The sequence below is a fragment of the Aquila chrysaetos genome, chromosome 20 (assembly GCF_900496995.4).
Source record: "Aquila chrysaetos chrysaetos chromosome 20, bAquChr1.4, whole genome shotgun sequence".
NCBI lineage: Eukaryota > Metazoa > Chordata > Aves > Accipitriformes > Accipitridae > Aquila > Aquila chrysaetos.
In genome coordinates, this window is record NC_044023.1 from 6850530 (window position 1) to 6868066 (window position 17537).

Consider the following 17537-nt stretch of genomic DNA (forward strand, 5'->3'; position numbering starts at 1 on the left):
AAGTACAGATTAAAGCAAAACCTCTCTGAAAAGCCAAGTCTAAATAGGCTAAACAAAGGGCAGGGGAAAATTACACATACGTAAAGTGAACAGCATGATGTCTGGTAAAAGCCAGGCTTCTTTCATGAACTTGTTTTCCTTACAATGTTGGGAATTAATCTGTAGTGTAAAATAAACCAAACAACCCAAGTGAGGTACAATAGATATTAATAGGAAATAATAAAAATTGGGTGTACAGCAACCAGGTGAAATGAGGAAGAAGCAAAAATGCAGATAGAAAAAGCAGTCAAGTGTAAAAGAGCATGCCTAGAAGCTGAACTGGAGAGAAGGTGGAAGGTAGGTGTCCCATGCTGCGGGGACCAGCTTACAGATGCTTTCTTCTGCTGCTGCCAGCTGAGCATCTAACTAAAGGCCCTGTAGCCTTTTTTTGTCACTTACTTAAAATGACTGATAAGGGAGCTACATGGGCCCTGAAGCCTTCTTGTGCTAAGTCTGGAGTCTCGAAACCAGAAAGCAGGCAGGTGGGGAAGGGAAGGTACGGAGCAAACCACTTCAATCTCAGTTTCTTCCTTCCATCCTACAGCTGAACCTGATCAAGCATATCTGCACGCTAGTGAAACACCTTTTAAAGAGAGCTGTCTTGAATATTTGGAACAAGGGGAAGTGTTGCCTCAATAACTATTAACATCCCCAATGTCCACACCATAAGCTACCGGCACATCTGGCACCTGCTGCTAATGGCAGGAGCATCTTTAATGAGGCCACTGAAGGAGATGGATGGTCTGAATTGCACTTACCTTGTGTGCCATCAGCATGCGTCTGCAACAGCAAAGGAAGGAGTCTGAGTGGCTCTTCCCTTGTGTCTGTATTATGATTCCTTTGGGCATGAACAGATTGTCTTTCACAGGACTGTCAGCTGATCCTTTCACCAACTTTAAAACTGATTTTCAGGCTAAACAAAGTCTGAAAACAGGAAGAGCAAAGCAGAAGTCCAGGGATGTTACTTAGTCACCCACAGGAGGTTATCTTCTGGGTTAGCGTTAGTCTGATTCATTGACCACAGAAATGGCAACAGCAAAAACATATATTCTCTGGTTATTATCCCCAAAGTACGAGCTGTACATTGATGCCCATGGGAACAGTGGAGAGCATTGAATGTTAAAAAGTCTTTGGCAATTTTTGTTCTTTAGCACTGTAGTAAAATACTGTATATTTTGGAATAAGACATGCAGTTCTAAGCTAACAGCTAAACATCAACTGCATTTGCTGAGCAAGTCCCTACAGTTCAGGAAAACTTAATGAGTTCAAACCACTGTGTCAAGTTCACTGTGGAGTAGAGAGACTAACTTGGTTTGGTCTCAGCTCCCCTTTGGGCGTCCTGGGCCGTGTTGGTTTGCCCTGCAACCCTTGTAATGCCCCTGTTTCCTTCACAAACAGCAATTTTTGCCCCATTAAGGAGTTGGGTTGCAGATGAGGGTTGTAAGGGGTCCCAGGATTTCAGAAGCTCTCTTGGATTCCCCATATAAGATACAAGTAGTCATTCCAGTAAGACCAGTATATGATACTCATTATGTCTACGTTAGGTCCAATCTCACAATCTTTACTCAAGCAAATCTTTTGCTCTAGAATTAGGGACAAAAAGTTTTAACCAACTTGTATCTAATTTGAATTAATATACCCGTAACTTAAAGCAATCGCCTCTGCGTTTTGCTCCCGCAGACACTTGCGATGTTCCTGTAACTGAATTATGCCCGCTTCACTGAAGGGCAATGCTCTGCTCCGTGAGCTATATTTGAGTGCAAGCACAGGATTGCAAACATGCACCAGTCCTGTTCTCACCACAGGGATGTACGGCTTGAGCCTGCTGTCCGTGTACTCAAAAGTTCAGTGCAGTCAGAGAGATTTCTTGGCACTTGCAGTCTTATAGGAGTGTGGTCCTAATTAATGTAGCAAAACAAAGCCAAGCTGAATGTTTCACTGAAAGGAGCAGAAAATCCTGCTTAGGGAACAACTGGCTGACACTTATGCCTGGGTACTGATTATCTAATGCTGTTCACACAGCTTGAAAACTTCGCTTTAAAAAAGGTTTTCCTTAATATGAGAGAATGACAGAAGGAAAAGGCAGTGTGATGCTAACAATACATGTGACTATACTGATTCAAGTACTGAGATTTTAGAGAAAATTTAGAATCCCTCTTCAATCACTTAATGTAAACAAGAAAAATAAGTTTTTAATTATTAGGAGGCTGATGATCTTAAGACTTGTGGCTTGTTTTGCATGAAGCATTAAGTTTAATTTGGTAGAAGAAATGGCCTACCACAGTCTGCATCAAAACAAAAACAAGCGCCAAAATATAGTAAGAGGTTGTAGGGAAACAGGTAAACCACCAAGGTTCTCGGAGATTAGCGTGTTGCCAACGATAGCTTTGGTTGAAGAAATGGAGCACACTGAGAAATTTGTGGGTAGCCTTGAGCAGCGAAGTTTCACAGAGGCTCAGGAGCAGACTGCTTTACAGGAACAGTGTGTTTGCCACCTTTCTGACATGACCAAAGATGTGGACAGGCTGCACAGAGAGTGAGCTGCCGTGGAAGAGGGGAAACCTCTGAGCAGGCTGGAGGGTAAATAATCTTAAAAGTAGGACAAGATGTATTTTTTAAGGCATAGTGTCTTCTTAAACTGCACTAGCACAATTGGTGAAGATGATCTATTGCCTGGAGTACCAGAAATGGGGTGGGATATAATAGCAAGAAGTCATGCACTTAAAGATTAATTAGAATAACGGCGAGTAAGCTCAGAGGTTCATCAAATGTGAGATTACGAGGAAAGGAAGCCAGGTAGGTTATTGGTTGTAGGATAACTAAGATGCCACTGTAATGTGGTCTTAAAAATGCTAATGTATTCTGGGATGCATCGAGTGAGGTATTTTCAGTAGACAGCAAGGTATTAATATCATTGTACAAGGCAGTTGTTAAGACCTTGTTTAGAACAGTGCACATAGGGTAGAAGGTATAGAGGACGCTGGAAGAATGGAAAACCTATATAGAGAGAAGATTAAAAACACAGCAGAAGGATTGAGAGATGATGATCTAATTGCTATTTATAGGGACAGTTTAGGTAAATATCAGAGAGGCAAAATTATTTAATGTGAAGGGTAATAATGGTAAAGAACAAATGGCTATAAATTGGTAGTAAGTACATTTAGACTGGAAATTAGTTTCCAGTCTAGTTTCCAAAGAGTGGATGCTAGAAAAGCCTTGAAGATAGAAGCAAGGCACCCGGGCTGTCTGAAGGCAGGGTGCCTGTCCAGCAGTGTAGTTATCCACTTCATCCTCCAAACTGGATAACAAAATGGTGTTGGGTGTCTTGCATATTGCCATTCCCGCAGAAGGGATATAAAGAGATTTAATCCCTGTACGATGAAATATGCATTTGCGGTGTGTTAGCCCAGTGTTTCAGGCTTGCTAACACACTAGAAAGTCCAGAAAGGAAGATTAAACTTCCTTTTGGTGCCTTTTTAATCTCCTCCAAATCACCGCAGATGACACAAAGCTAATGTCATGAAGCTGGCCAGTCAAAGATTTTGTAAATAGCTACCCTTCCTTCTGTGACTGACAATACGACGTAGAAGTCAGCGTGCAGAGGCAAAACAGACCTTTTAGGTGTTTCACGGATCAGACTGGTGCGGATCGTGTTTCTTTTCCTACGCTATTTGTCTTCCCCTGTTGTATGTACCAAAGGCTAATTTCCAGGATCATCTGCGCATTTTGAAAGGGCGTGTTTCTCGCTCTTGCCGGTCTGACTTTCGCCGTTTTCTTCCTGTTGCACGCTGCAGTTTGGGGCTGTTGCAGAAAAAGCCCTCAGCTTCTTAGAGGTTGCGCTTTGGGAAGGGGGTGGCTTCTGTGACTCGCGGTGGATGTGGAGGTGTTCCTCGGGACCCATGGAGACTGGATGTCTGGCCGGGGTGGCCCGGGGCTGCCAGGAGCCGCACTCGATTATCCAGCTGGTGTCTGCTGGGACTCAATTAGGCGGCGCAGAAGCAGTTTAATTTGAATGGTTAATTCCACCTTGCCAGCCCGACGCCGGGGCTCAGCCCGACGCTCGGCGAGGCCGGCGGGGCTCTCCGGATCGGCATGGCGAGACCCCCCTCTAGCGGATGGCCCGGGCCTCGCCGCGCCCCTCGGCGAGAAGGGGAGCGGGCGGGCCCCCGCCGGGCCTGGCTCGCTTTTACCGGGAAACGGAATCGCGGGGAAGAAGCCCTCCAGCCCCGAGGGGGCCCTTCCTCGGGCAGCGGCGCGGCGGCTGCCGCGCCCCGGGGCGGCTCCCTGCCCGGGCGCCGGCCCCGCTGTCCCGGGCGGCCGGGCGCGCTGTGCTCCGCTCCGCTCCGCTCCCGAGCGCGAGGGGAAACGTCTACGCTTTTTTACTTTAAGCCAGCGGGAAACGGAGGTTTCTCGCCTGCGCGGGGAGCAAAAATCTCTCCCGTGAGGGTGCGTGGCTGTGTACATCCTGCTTGGTATCGCACTGCATCGCTCGGGAGTCATCTGGGCTCGGCGTGTCTCCCCGGTGCCACCGCGCAACAGACCAGTGTATGTAATTTGCCCGCTGGATGCGTAATTAGCAAGTTCACGGTTACATTCGTTCTTCCTGCCTGCTGTTCCGGCACTGTTAGGTCTATTTATTTCTTGGCACTTTTCTCCTTCAGAGACAAATGATTACAGCTTACTCCAGTCCGCCCGCTCTTCCCCTCTGAACACTTATTTCTAGTTGCTAGCAACTAGTGTCCACCACGACGCGAGGGGCACGTACGCACCAACAGTCCCCGCCGTAGATGTTCAGAGAACGGCGAGGCGGTTGCCCCGAGCGGGCCGGGCGAGCCGGCAGCCGGCCGAGCACCCCGCGGCCCGGGAGCGCGTCCCTTCCCGGCGGCGAGCGGACCGGAGCGGAGCGCGGCCGCAGCGCTCCCGCCGCCGTCTCGGCCCGCCGCCGCCGCCGCCGCCGCCGCCGCCGCCGCAGCGGGCGGATGCGCTCGCGGGGAGCGCAAGGGCTTTCCGCGCTCAGCTCCCGCTGTCCCCCGCCGGCGTTCGCCACGGCCGAGCGGCGGGCTCCTTGCCGGCCACCGCCTCGGTCTGGACCGCCTGCGCGGATCGGGGCGGGGGGACGCTCCCTTTTTCCACCCCTCCGTCTCCGTCGCACGGGCAGGAGGAGCGCGGTGTTGCACAATCCGCTTCCTTTTTCTTTCGCTTCGCTGCGCCGCGGGCAGCGGGGGCGAGAGCGCGGGGCGCCGGCCTCCACCCTTGGGGGGCGGGCGGGCGGGGGGGGGAGGAGAGACACCGGTGCCGCCCGCTCCCCTCAAACTGCGGCGCCGGCGCGGCCCGCTGGCCGCGCGGCCCCGCCGGCAGGGTCGCCGCCGCTCGCGGGGGGCCCCGCCGGGCCCCGCGCCCCGGCCGGCTTATCTCCGAAGGGGAAGGGGGCGGAATCCTCGCCGGGGCACGGGGGGACGCGGGCGGGACCGCGCATCCCGCGGGAGGCACCGGCCGCCTGCCGGGCTGTGCCCCTGCCCGCGGCGGCGGAGCGAAGGCGGCCGGGCAGGGCGGGGACGGCCGCCCCGCCCCGCTTCGCTCCGTCTCGGCCCGGCGGAGTGGCGGCGGCCGCGCGTCCCGTTACCGGCGGCCGAGCCCGCGCCGCCCCCGGCGCGGCGGGAGCAGGTGTCCGGGGGCAGGAGCCCGGGGCAGCGCGGCGGGGGGGGGGGGGGGGCGGGGCCGGCGGCGGGGCCCCGCGGGGGCCGGGCGGGCGGGCGGGCGGCCCGGGGGCGCGGCCGGGGCGGCCGGCGGCGCGGCGGCGGACTCGGCGCGCCCGCGCCAGGAGGGAGCCGGAGCGCCCGAAAAGCCGTGAGGGGAGGGCGGAGGGGCGGGAGGGGGGGGGGGGGGGAGGCAGGCGGGCGGCGGGCGCATGCGCTCTGGCGGGCCGTGCCATATTGGAATGAGGCAGTGAGCGGAGCGCCGGGGAGAGCCCGAGCCCCGGCAGCGGCGCAGGGCTGGAAAAACTCCCCGCAGGTGAGGCGGGCGGCGGCGGCGCGCGCGCGCGGGCGGAGCGGCCTCGGGCGCAGCTGTTGGGGGCGTTTTGCCGGCGGGGCGCGGGGCCCGGAGGGTTTTTCCGGGCTCCCGAAGTTTGGATGCGGGAAAAAGGCGGCGAGGGAGGAGGAGGAGGGAAGAGGCAGGCGGAGCGCGGCGGGGAGGCGGCGGCGGCGGCGGCAGCGCGGGGGGGGAGCGCGCCTTCGCCCGCGCCGAGGAGCGATGCGCGGGGCTGGCCGGCGGCCGCCGCCGCGCAACTGCCGGCGCGCAACTCTGCGCGCCCCCGCTAGGGGCCCGCGGCGCCCCGGCCCGCGGCGTCCCGCGGCGCGCTCGGGCCGAAGTTGCCCTCCTGGCCGGCCCCGCGCCCGCCGGGGGGGGGCGCCCGCCGGGGGACGCGCCCGGCCCGCGCCGCCCGCCCGGCCCCCGCGGGAACTTTGTGCGCGCCGCGCCTCGGCCCCGGCGCCGCCGGTCCTTGCCCACGCCCGCGGGGGGCCGAGCCCACCGAGCGCCTCTCGCTCGCCCCCCTCCCCCTCAAAATGGCGGTGGAAGGGGACCTTTAAACCCCGCTCCGCTACGCTCCGCACCCCCCGCCGGGTGCGGCCGGGCTCCGCTCGGCGCGGCGCGCGTCCCGCCCGGGGCAGGCGGCTGGCGTCGCTCCCCGTCAAGTGGCCCGTCAGCGGGCGGCTCTTCGCCTCCCGTTCGGGGTGGGTGGGGGGGAGAGAGAGAGAGAGAGAGAGGGGCGAGGGGCGGGCGCCGCCTCCGCGGCCGCGCCGCCGGCTCTCCCGCAGCGCCGCCGCCCGCGCTGCGGGGCCTGCGCTGCCGCGGGGCCGGGCATTGTGTGCGCGCCGCGCCCGCCGCCGCCGCTCCGCACCTCCGGCGTCTCCGCGCCCGGCGGCGCTCCGGCGAGCGAGAGCCTTTGTCTCTCGGGGAGTCGGTCTGCGCTGCCCGCCGCTTCTGCACCTGAAGTCGTAAATCCGCCGCTGGTGACACTGCCGGCGCGGCCGCCGAGGTGCCGGGGATGCCCCGGGACGCCAACTTCGGGCCGGGGAGGAATCGGCGCTGGGGCAGCGGCGGCGGGAGGGCTCCCGCCCGGGCAGCGCCGGCTGGAAACGGGAGGGCGGAATGCCCGCATGGGAAGAAGGACTGTGCAAGTTTTCCGTCCGTGGCTTTTGCAAACTTGTTACCAGGGCTCCCTCCCGCCCCCCTCCACGGTGGAAATAATGAAAGGAGAAGAAAAACAGCGCGGGCAGTTAATCGTGAATTTTTAACTACGTTCGCTATTGCAGCTCCACAAGGCCCTTATTTATTCAGAAATAGGCCAGCGATGCCCGTTTCACAGTCACATGTGTGCTTTAGCGGAACAATTATATCTACTTTGGAGAAACTTGTTGCCATTATAAAAAGGTTTTAGGTGGTAACCTCTATGTCTGAGGGTTTCACCCGCTCTGACAGCAGAATTCTGGTGGGAGAGGTTTTACAGCAAAAGAAAAGGCCTACCTTGCTCTTTCTTTGCTGTCCCTTCCTTCCTGGGAGCTGGCTGTTGCCAGTAGCCCAGAAGGTTACCATAGCGAACGTTTCCGTGAGGCAGAATATAAGGTGCACCGTGCGAAAGTCATGCTGGAGAAAATGATAACCCGTCTTGTAACTTCAGAGATACCATGGTTTTGCAACTTACTTCAGGTTTACGATGTATGCAAACTGGTCAGAAACATCTGATTTGTAAGAGAAAAAGTTACTAATGGGAAATAGTCTTGTTCTTACTGGAGCAGGGGGCTGTAACTTGGACCGTCTACAGCACCCGGCAGGATGGATTCCTGATCTGGCTAAGGGCTGTGATTGCTTTTCCAAAACAGCCAGCTTTTTGGGCAAAGTAAATCAATGTCAAGATGAAAATATATCAACTAGCTGAAAACATAGGTTTCCTGTGTGGTAGGTAACTACTGATGTGGATTTTACAATTAAAAAAAGAGTAAAAAAGCATCCATCTATCTAAAATATCATCTCTAGGAAGAAGACTTAGTGGGCTTCCTGCCTTCAATTCAGCCATTTCCTCTTTTACTTTTGGTTTGTGGATTGTTGCTGTGATTGAAAGATGAGAAAGAAATCTAGTTCTTCCCAGAATCTATGTTAGTGGAAAAACGGGAAGGTACTTCTGGACAAGACAGAGAACAAAATAAATCTAATAGGTCTCATTCTACCTATTTTTTATGACTCATCCCTAAGACTTAGCATGGAAGTGTTGGGAGAATGGCTTTGCTCATGTTTGGTGTATGTCTCTGCTGGGCAGTTACGTTAGAAGACTTCAGTATCCTGTTATGTTAAAGCTGGCATGCGCGTTTGCCACAGGAGACAGCAGTGCAAGACAGATAGCTGAGAAACAGGGGCAGATCTTAGCAATTATTGATCTCTATGGTTTTGCCTTTGCCAGTTTTTCCCCCCCTCTGCTATTAATTTGCTGGCATTGAATTATCTTATCTGATTTTTAAACCTGACAAATCTCCTAAGCAATCGCTGTGTGGAAAAGAAAGGCGGGTTAAGTGTAAGGTGACATGTTAATGACTGATGTAGTTTGCATGGTGTAATCTTTATATTCTGGGAACACTTTCACTGTCTAGTGGGCAACAGGTGAAAGAATATTGCAAAAATATGTTTCCCATAGTATGTTTTGGTAACATGTTACAGTTTTTTTTTGTTGTCGTTTCATGGCAGACCAGTGAGAGCTCTAGACCTTAGCCTTTCTGTCATGCTTACTTTTTGAATCCACTCTATCTGTTGTTGGAAATCACTTTTAACATCATTACTGTGCTTCCACTTGTGAAGTTTGGCCATGGCATGATCATCATACGGTGATGCAGACATCAATACAGTCACTTCGCGCTGGCTTGACTTGAGTCATTGTCCTACAAGTGGTGCACTTGAGACACATGGCAACTTAATTACGTGAACATGTTGACAGTGAAATGACTCATGTTGAATTCACTAAAGTGTCCTTTAAGTGCAGGAGAAATTGAAACCTGGGAGGCGTTTAGTAAGGGGCATTTTGGGGAGGGAGCTTTCGATACCTAAAAACACAGGGCTTGCGTTACATCCATGGTTCCTATATTAACGTGGCAGTCTTAGTGTTACAGAATAGTCTTCGGATTTGGTTTCTTGACCTTTTAAGTGTGCACTTCTGTATCTTGCAGATTGATCATTGACTTAAAACCGTGTAGCCTGTGTAAGTTACAAATGTCTTCTGGAACTATAGCGTCTTTCTTTCGTGCTGTCCATCTGACTCATCTTGCTTGATGATTCGCAGATTTTATGTGTCGTCTTTTGTTTTGGTAGCTTTGAGCATCAGTGTTGCTGCTGGTCATGGACTTGACTTTGTGCCCATGTCCTTCTGCTTTTGGGAAATGGCTATCAGTTTTCAGGTCATAGGTTTAAACTTGAGGTGAGTGTTGTTTAAGGCTTTTATGTTGGTTTCCCACTACCCCCCCCCCCCCCCCCCCAAAGATTACTTTCTTACTTGAAAAGTCAGGGGATAAAGTAAGGGGGCGGGAGTTGATTTTTTTTGTTTTGTTTTGTTTTGATTCAAATGCTTGCTGAAATTGTCCTAAAGGCAAATGTTTTGTTACCGTGCAAGATCCTGAAAGGCAGATTTAGCAGCTCCATTCTCCAAGTTCAGCAAAAGTTGAAAATGAGAGTAAATTTTAATGTTAATTATATATTAATATCTTACTATTTTAAAAGCCATGTCATCAGTATAATGGTATTTTTTATGTAATTATATATTTTTTCCCAACTTTAATCCATAATTCTTTCCACTGCTCAGTTTTCTTTATATTGATAAAGCCTATGAAAGAAGCATCGAGATGTTACTTAGTGCTCATTTGATTTTAAAATGGTTTTGGTTCTAAAGGTACAGAATACATTTTTTAAGAAAAAGTAAGACTTGGTGCATGTAAAGACCCACGCATGTAAAAACACATACACGCTTTGTGTTCACTCTGTATCCATGTTGATTTTTCCTCCCCTTTCCTGGACTTTGCTGACAACCTTTGTGGATTGGTAGTGGTGATCATGGGAGAATTATTATTATTATTATTATCCTCCTGTCTTATGGGTGAGACTGTATTTTTTAAGTGTTCTTAGCAAAGGCTAGTGTGTAGAATTGAAGTTTTACAACATAAATTTTACTCTCTGTTCTTAATAGGGTATCTCTTAGGGGAATCACTTGTTTGACTATTTTAAATGTTCCCCTATGAGAAAGGAGGGTGTGTGCTTGTGTGTGGAACAAGATATTCTGCATATTAGTTGGGACTCTCCAGGTAACTCTCCACATCTCTGGGAAGTTAGTGTATTTTAACTAATGCAGAGCTGCATAGGCAGAGTCCTAGATGAATGCTTTAAAAACACTTTGAAGACAGGAAGTGGTAAGTCTTAGGGGTAGCTTTGTGCTTTGTTTGTTTTAGTAGTATTGGATTATCACCCACAGACACCACTGAGGAGCGTTTTGCTAGGAACTGTGCAAATAAACAAGGCCTGGGAGCCACAGGACTAAGGAAGCCCTGGTGCCAAGGTCTTTTTCTTCCTCTCTCTCCCCCTCCTCTTTTTCCTTTCTTACCTCTTCTGGACTCTCTGCAATATCTGCATTAGTCTTTCTTTCAGTGGAGATAGCGATGTTTAGATTTCTTTTCCTTGTGAAAATAAGCATCCTAGTACAACACTTGTAGGTTCTTAATATCACTGAGACCCCTCTTCCTCTGTCACATTTTGTTGACTGGGTTTGATGAAGAGTCGTTAGAGGATAGGCAGAAAACTGTGTATGTGCAGACATTTCAAATTAATCAAATGAGCCTTGTTTCCTAAGAAAACCAGGTAAGCAATAGTGTTAAAACCAGAAGTAGGAGGACTTCATCAAGGTTTGTAGTAGAATAGCCATCTCTTCTGTAGATGCCTGACTCTAATACTAGGATTTCTCCTCTTTCAAGCTGTCTTTTTTTTAATAGCCTTAAATGACTCTAACTTTTTGCTGCACAGATGACTTCTTGTAAACAATGCTTAAATAGGAGGTTTTCCTTCACTTAAAGTAGGTGGGAGCGATGCGTGTTTTGTTTTGGCTTTTTTCACCCATTGGGTTTTGGCAGGTGGACTGATTGCAGATGCTTGCCTACAGTTCAGGTGAGTTGCTAGTTACAGAGGTAATCTTAACAATTTGTTCAGATTATATGGACATTTAAAATGTGATTATTGTCCCTAGAGTCACCCTGAGCAGCAGCTTGCTGGTTTTCAAGGTTGTTGTTTATATTGCTTTGGCACTTCATTTACACCGGTTTATTTGCTGTTACACTTGAGGACACTCTTGTTCACTACAGAAATGATCTCTTTCTTCAAACAGATGAGTTGGGAAGGAGACTAGTGGAATTTGATGTTATCTAAAAATGATGCGGCTATTAAACCAGCTTTGAGATTCTCTGAGAGTACTGATGAGAGAGAGGAGAGATGCATCTTGGAGTATTTTTTTTTCTCTAAGAGTAAACTATGCAGGGATGAGTGACCTCCTCTCCCATTTTGGCTGATTGGACTCGAGGGCTCTCAGCATATCTCAAGAGGTGCTCTGTCTTGCAGAATTGGGTCATTGGTTGAAAGTAATGGTGGTGGTGGGGAGCCCTGCAAGGTTTTGCTGTTTGTCACTTAATATTTTTCAAGGATGTAAGGGACTGGAGCAGTGATATTGAGGTAGATATCAAGTGGATTGGAGAAGATGAACTCTGTTTTGACATATTTAGAGGCTGTAGTCTCTATTTCTTCTGGGGATTGGTGAGAGAAAGCCATAAACAGCATCTTCAGATTTGTCATTGTTTCCAGAAGAAACCGATCAAGTCAGGAAGTGAAGGCACTTCCCCTCTGATGGTGGGTGCACATTTATTACAAATGGCTCTCTAAGTTCTGTGGGTGTCTCGCCTCTCCATACTGGAGTGATGCCTTGGCATTTCTTATCTCTTTCTTGGTCTCTTGACCCATGAAAATATATAAAAATGTAAGATTTTATCTTTTATCTGGGATTTTTTTTTTTTTTCTTTTTGCAGCTTGACTGAAGTAAATACATTTAGGAGTACCTAGCTCCTCAGGAATTGTAGTAATTTGCACATTTGCAGCTCGAGCATGCTCTTTGCTCTGTCCATGGGGAGCCATGGCCTCTGGTTTAAAAAAAGAAAGTTATTTGTCTTGAAATCATCAAACATAAGAAGTATTTTAAATCTAAGGATTGTGAAACTCCATTATACTGTAAAGCCTTGTCTGAAACTAAGGTGGGTTTTTTATAAGTATCTTTCTCTCTTGTCAAAGCACCTTCTCTAGAAAGGAGGCCGCCGTTGGCCTCAGTGCTCATCAACTTTGCTCGGAGAATGAGGACGTGGTGCTGAAAAAGCTGTGGTGTTTCTAAGCAGTACTGAGAAAATGCTCTTGAAGCCTGACAGGTGTATGTATTGTATACACAGACTTTCTCTCTCATATATATGTTAGTATTTGTTTTTTCCTAATGTCGAGTTCCAAATATGCCCCCATTCATGTGTTAAGTACTAAACTTTGAGTGGTGTTTTAATATAAGTGACAAGATCTGTACAACAAAACTCTTAAAGAAATGTCCAGTTAGGAAGTGCCTAGCAGACAGGCAGGGTGAAAACACAGGATGCTTTCTTGCAGTTGGGCCAGCAGAACTCAGATAATGTGCATCCTAAAAGAGAAATTATTGAAGAAGGCAGTGGTTCCTTCCAGGATTAACTCTGCTCATTGCTCTTTAAAGTGTTACCATGAGGGTTTAACTAATGGCCCTAAGAAATAACGAAAGTGCAGGATCAGTCAGAAGTGTTACATATATAACACTAATTGGCCAATTGAACCGAACTAATCAACTCCTTTTAAACAAATGTGACAATGGGCACAGGCATATGAAAATCTTCCCCTCTTTCAGGGAAGTTTTTTCTCCTTTATTTGCAAAACATGACTTAATCAAGTTAGCAGTGAGGCTTTTTAGTCCAGTGGCCAAGAGCAAAAGTCTGCTTTTTACGGTGATTATTTTATGTCTTAAGTTATTTGTTTAACTTTTTAAATAGATTTGGGAGAGGGGGGAGGAACTGAATTTTGAATTCCCATTGCTGTTGTGGCTGAAGCTTGCTTTTTGGACTTACTCTCTAGCAAATTTAAGCATGTACTTTGTCACTCTTAATGAAAACCAGTGTGTTCAGGGAAGTGACTTGGCTAAGTACGTGAATCCAGAGTTTATTGTGATAATAAGCCAGTGCTAGATAATTCTAGCCTTGCTGCAAGTGGAGAGGGAGTGTGTTGTCCAACAGTTGGTTCATTTGGTTTTGATTTTTCAGCCAGTTCAGCTTATGTAAGTAAGAGGTAATGACTGGAAACTGAAAAATCAGGGAAGATTGCCTCTTCTTCCAATCTTTGTACAAAAATAAGACAGGAGCATAACAGCTGGAAGGACAAGGTGACAAGAAAAAAAAGTATTTCTTAATTGCAGTTAATGTTTCTTGGTTTCACTCTATGTACTTATTAAATTGAAAACCCAAATATTGTTTTCTTTGTATCTGCTTTCTCTGTATATGCTTTTAAGGTAAGAATATTACTTAGCTAAGTAAAATGAAAGTGCAGTTTTTATTTCTAATTGGAGTCCAATTTCCATCTAAAAGCAACTTGACATAAATTGTAATTCTTATGATTATCCAGTAAGAAATACAGAAATTATCTTTTTATAGTAAGGCTAAGTTTTTCATTTAATTATTCAGGTTTAATCTTTTGCATTTATACTTTGTTTCCAAACAATGGTTGAATCTTACTGGGAACTATTTTTAGGTTGTTGAGAAATTGCAGTATTACGTAGTTTAATGTGCTTTTGTTTAAAGCAATTTATATAAATGCTTTCCTTTTGTGCTGTTACGTAGATAATGACATCAAAATGTGCTTTGTCAGTCTTGATCGTTCTTGCATACAAATGTGAGTGATAGATAATATTACAAAACAGTAATCTGTTTTCTGCCTATCACTGGTGGAGGCACCTTTATAGAAAAATAGCAGCATTGATGTTTCTAAAAGAGGTATCTTTTCAGAAAGCTGGGTTATGGTGGTTACAACAGTCAGGCTGGAAGAGTCTCTGAAACAACCACTGTATTTTGGATTTCAAAGACTAATAGCGTATGATTTCTTTATTGTCTGCCCAAAGAGGAGAAATCTGTATTACTGCAATGCAAAAACTTGATTTCTGACAAACAGCATGGCAAAATATACTTCAATGTATAAAATTAACCCTTCTGAGATTCTACCTTAGCAGTGGGATTTGAAAGAAAAATACCAGCGCAATAGCTGTTGGAGGTGGCTGAGAAGTTTCTCTGCATTGCTGGAAGAAGAGAGGCTTCAAGTCTAGCTTAAGTTGTGACGAGCATAAAAATTGCTGTAATGTGTCAGATCGGTAGGACACCTAGTCCCTTGAGGTATCTCACCTCAAAAACCTTTTGAAATGAGGGTAAGAAACAGTGAAGTAGAGCATGATCCTTCTCGCAGTTGGCGAGGCGGCTGTGTAGGCTGCGCAGGAACCAGTGATTTGACCTGTTCTCTGTCCGTTTGTCTAATCCTTTCTGGATCCACCACTTCCTGTGGTTATGAGTCTGCAGTTTAGTTGCATGCAACGTGAAAAGGTGCTTCAGTTTGTGTTTTCTGGTTCTTGTGGTAGGAGAAATAATGAATAACCTTTCCTTATTCTTCTTTTGCATAGCAGTTTTGATTTTACACATCTCCATTGTACTCTTCCCATCCTTGCACTGTTCAGCTCGAAGAAGGAACCAGTTTTATTGTACAAAAGATGCTGAAGCCTATCCACGGCTTGTGTGTGTGTGTGCGTTGCTGGGCTGGGCAGGACTGCTCTTTCTGGCTGTGGGTATTTCTTAACTTTCCTGTAAAACTGAATTATATGTCCATCTCTGTTGGTATAGAAGTATTTCAAGCCTCTGATCTTCTTTGATACATTTTTTTTTGTGCACCTTCTAGTCTCGCCATGGCTGTTTGACACCAGCACTACATACTGTCTCAAGGTGCTCTGGATTTCTAGAATTGTAGCACAGTGTTTTCTGTTTTCTTCTCCATTCCTTGGGGCTCTTAATGAGTATGGAATTGATGCTCCAAGAGAATTAGTCATAGCAATTTCAAAATCCTGAGTTGCAGTAGCTAATTTAGATCTCATTGTATAGGTGAGGTTATTTCTTTATGTCTTATTATCCTGCCTTTAATTTCATCTTCTATTATCCTTCTGCAGTTCTTAGCAAACAACATTTTTTTTTTGTCTCTCTTAAATAGTTTTGTGTTGTCCTGAAACTTTGCACTTACTTCATGTTTGTGTGCTTCTCTTGAAAAGCAGGACTCAGTACTGACTCACTAGTCCTCCTTGTATTGTGAAAAATTACTTTTTATTTCTATCACTACTTCCTGTCTTTATAATCAGCCTTTAAAGTATGAGATGATCTTCCAGAAAATGCTCCAAAATGATTCAAGTCCAAGTGGACACGAGTAGGTCCTGGCAAGATGGTACTGTGTCTGTGGACACCAGGCTTGCAAGATGTTTGCTTTCCTTAACTTGTGTTGAAGACACTGAATGGGAATTAATGGTGCTCAGAGTTTCCTACAGTTGAAGCCTGAACAGTGTGCACCGGTCTGATGAATTTTCTTTTTTCTGTTTCAAGTAGGTATTTCTGTACTCAGCTCACAGGCGGAGGGCATGGGAAGCAGTATGCCAGGAGCTCAGGGGAGATGTGCATGAGGTGGCTTTGGGTTTATGTGGCCACAGCTTATGTCATTGTTGGCCTTTGGAGATTCATGCAGGTATTTTGCAGGGGAGGGGGAGAAGGAGCTAAATTGGATAAAACTAAATTGCATCCTTATAGCAACATTAATACTGAAAAAATATTTCTATATGCAAACGACTCTTAAACTGGCACTTCTTAGCACTTACAATGCACAATTCTCTTTTAATTTAAGGAAGTTTTCATTCTGATGGTGGAGGATATATAAACCAGAAATGTTGATACCGCTTCTTATGTGTTCCTGTTAGTTTTTGACCACCCTCTCACCTGAAGTGACCATTAAACTCATTTTTGGCCATAATGCCCAGGTTGTGTCATATCCTCAGTAAAAATCTTACTTCTTGATAAGTTGTTTGATGAATTAACTCCATTAAATGATGAAACTTCATTAAATGAAGTTATCTTTGACTGGATCTGCTGTGCAGCATGTGGTATGGAATTTTCACTGGTATTTTCAACATTTAAAAAAATCTTATTCTGAACTTCCCAGGTTGTGAAGTTTTAAAAATGCCGTTAATTCAGATAGGTATTCCAGGCTTCCACACAACTGCCAAGCCTACATGCTGTGGTGCAAATAGATCACCAGTTACTTCAGTCTGGAAAATGGCAAAACAAACATCCCTAGTCTAGACGGAAGAGATCAGATCAGTCTCCTTGCACGGTGCCTTGGGGAGTTCCCTGTGTCTGACACCTGTGTGATGTGCACAGGAGAACATGGATTTTGCATTTAATGCATATTATATGGGAATATACCACAATCCAAAGGATTTATATTCCACATGAATTACTTCTGTATAAGTTAGTAAGTATGTTGGAGATTGTTGAATTGAGAAGCCAGAAAAGTGATTTCATTTTGCTGTTAATGAGTGTTTTTTCTGTCGGCCCTTTTGAAAAATCCATTCATTATTTCTCTGTACCTCAGCAGTTTTCTGTTCATTTTGTGGCCATTCACCACTTCTGGGTGTGCCCAGCCCTGGTATAGAAGAACAAGCTTTTAATCTTGTGTGTTTAGAGGGCTATTTTTGTAACCGTAAGGGCTAACAAAGTACTTCACAAGAATTCAAGTTAAGATACTGCAGAGGTGTTGACCTCAGCTTTGGAAAGCTTTTAGGGAGTATTTTTGTCTAGGCTAGTTCTTCACTCAGTTTATGTTATTGCTTTGCATAGAGATCTGATAATTCATTTTTTCACATTCTTGTTACTCCTAGAAGCGATCATGGCAATGCTTGTCTGTGCAATTTCTGGTTGCAGCTGAGGGCAGCACTTAAGTGTGAGATGGTATAATTTACATCCAACGCTGCACTTTCCGCTTAATGTTTTGCTAGCAACTCCGTATCTATACAGAGCAAATCAAAACAGACTTGGGCTGTCAGCAGAGATGTTTCTTAAACACAACCAGGCAAACAGTTTTCTTTTCCATTTAATCAAGAGTATATTTAAAATTGAAACTCACAGCGGAAGCACATGATTATAATACATACAGGTATTTCTAGTGGTTTTAGCTCTTAAGAACTTCCATGGGCCTACAGTTAGATGCAGAATATTGACACAGGGGAAGAAAATCTAGGAGACTTCATAAAAGAACTCTTTAAGGTAGTGTGTTCAGGACAAGGGTATCCTTTG

The 17537-nt window shown here is 46.9% G+C and overlaps 1 protein-coding gene across 1 annotated transcript in view; it reads left to right on the forward strand.

The window, feature by feature from the left end:
* Positions 1-5958: 5958 nt before the first annotated feature.
* Positions 5959-17537, forward strand: part of SFMBT1 (Scm like with four mbt domains 1) — an 85252-nt gene continuing 73673 nt past the window's right edge. Inside the window, exon 1 of the mRNA XM_029996213.1 lies at positions 5959-6051. The gene's annotated coding sequence lies outside the window, so the exon portion shown is untranslated. The remainder of the gene's footprint in view (positions 6052-17537) is intronic.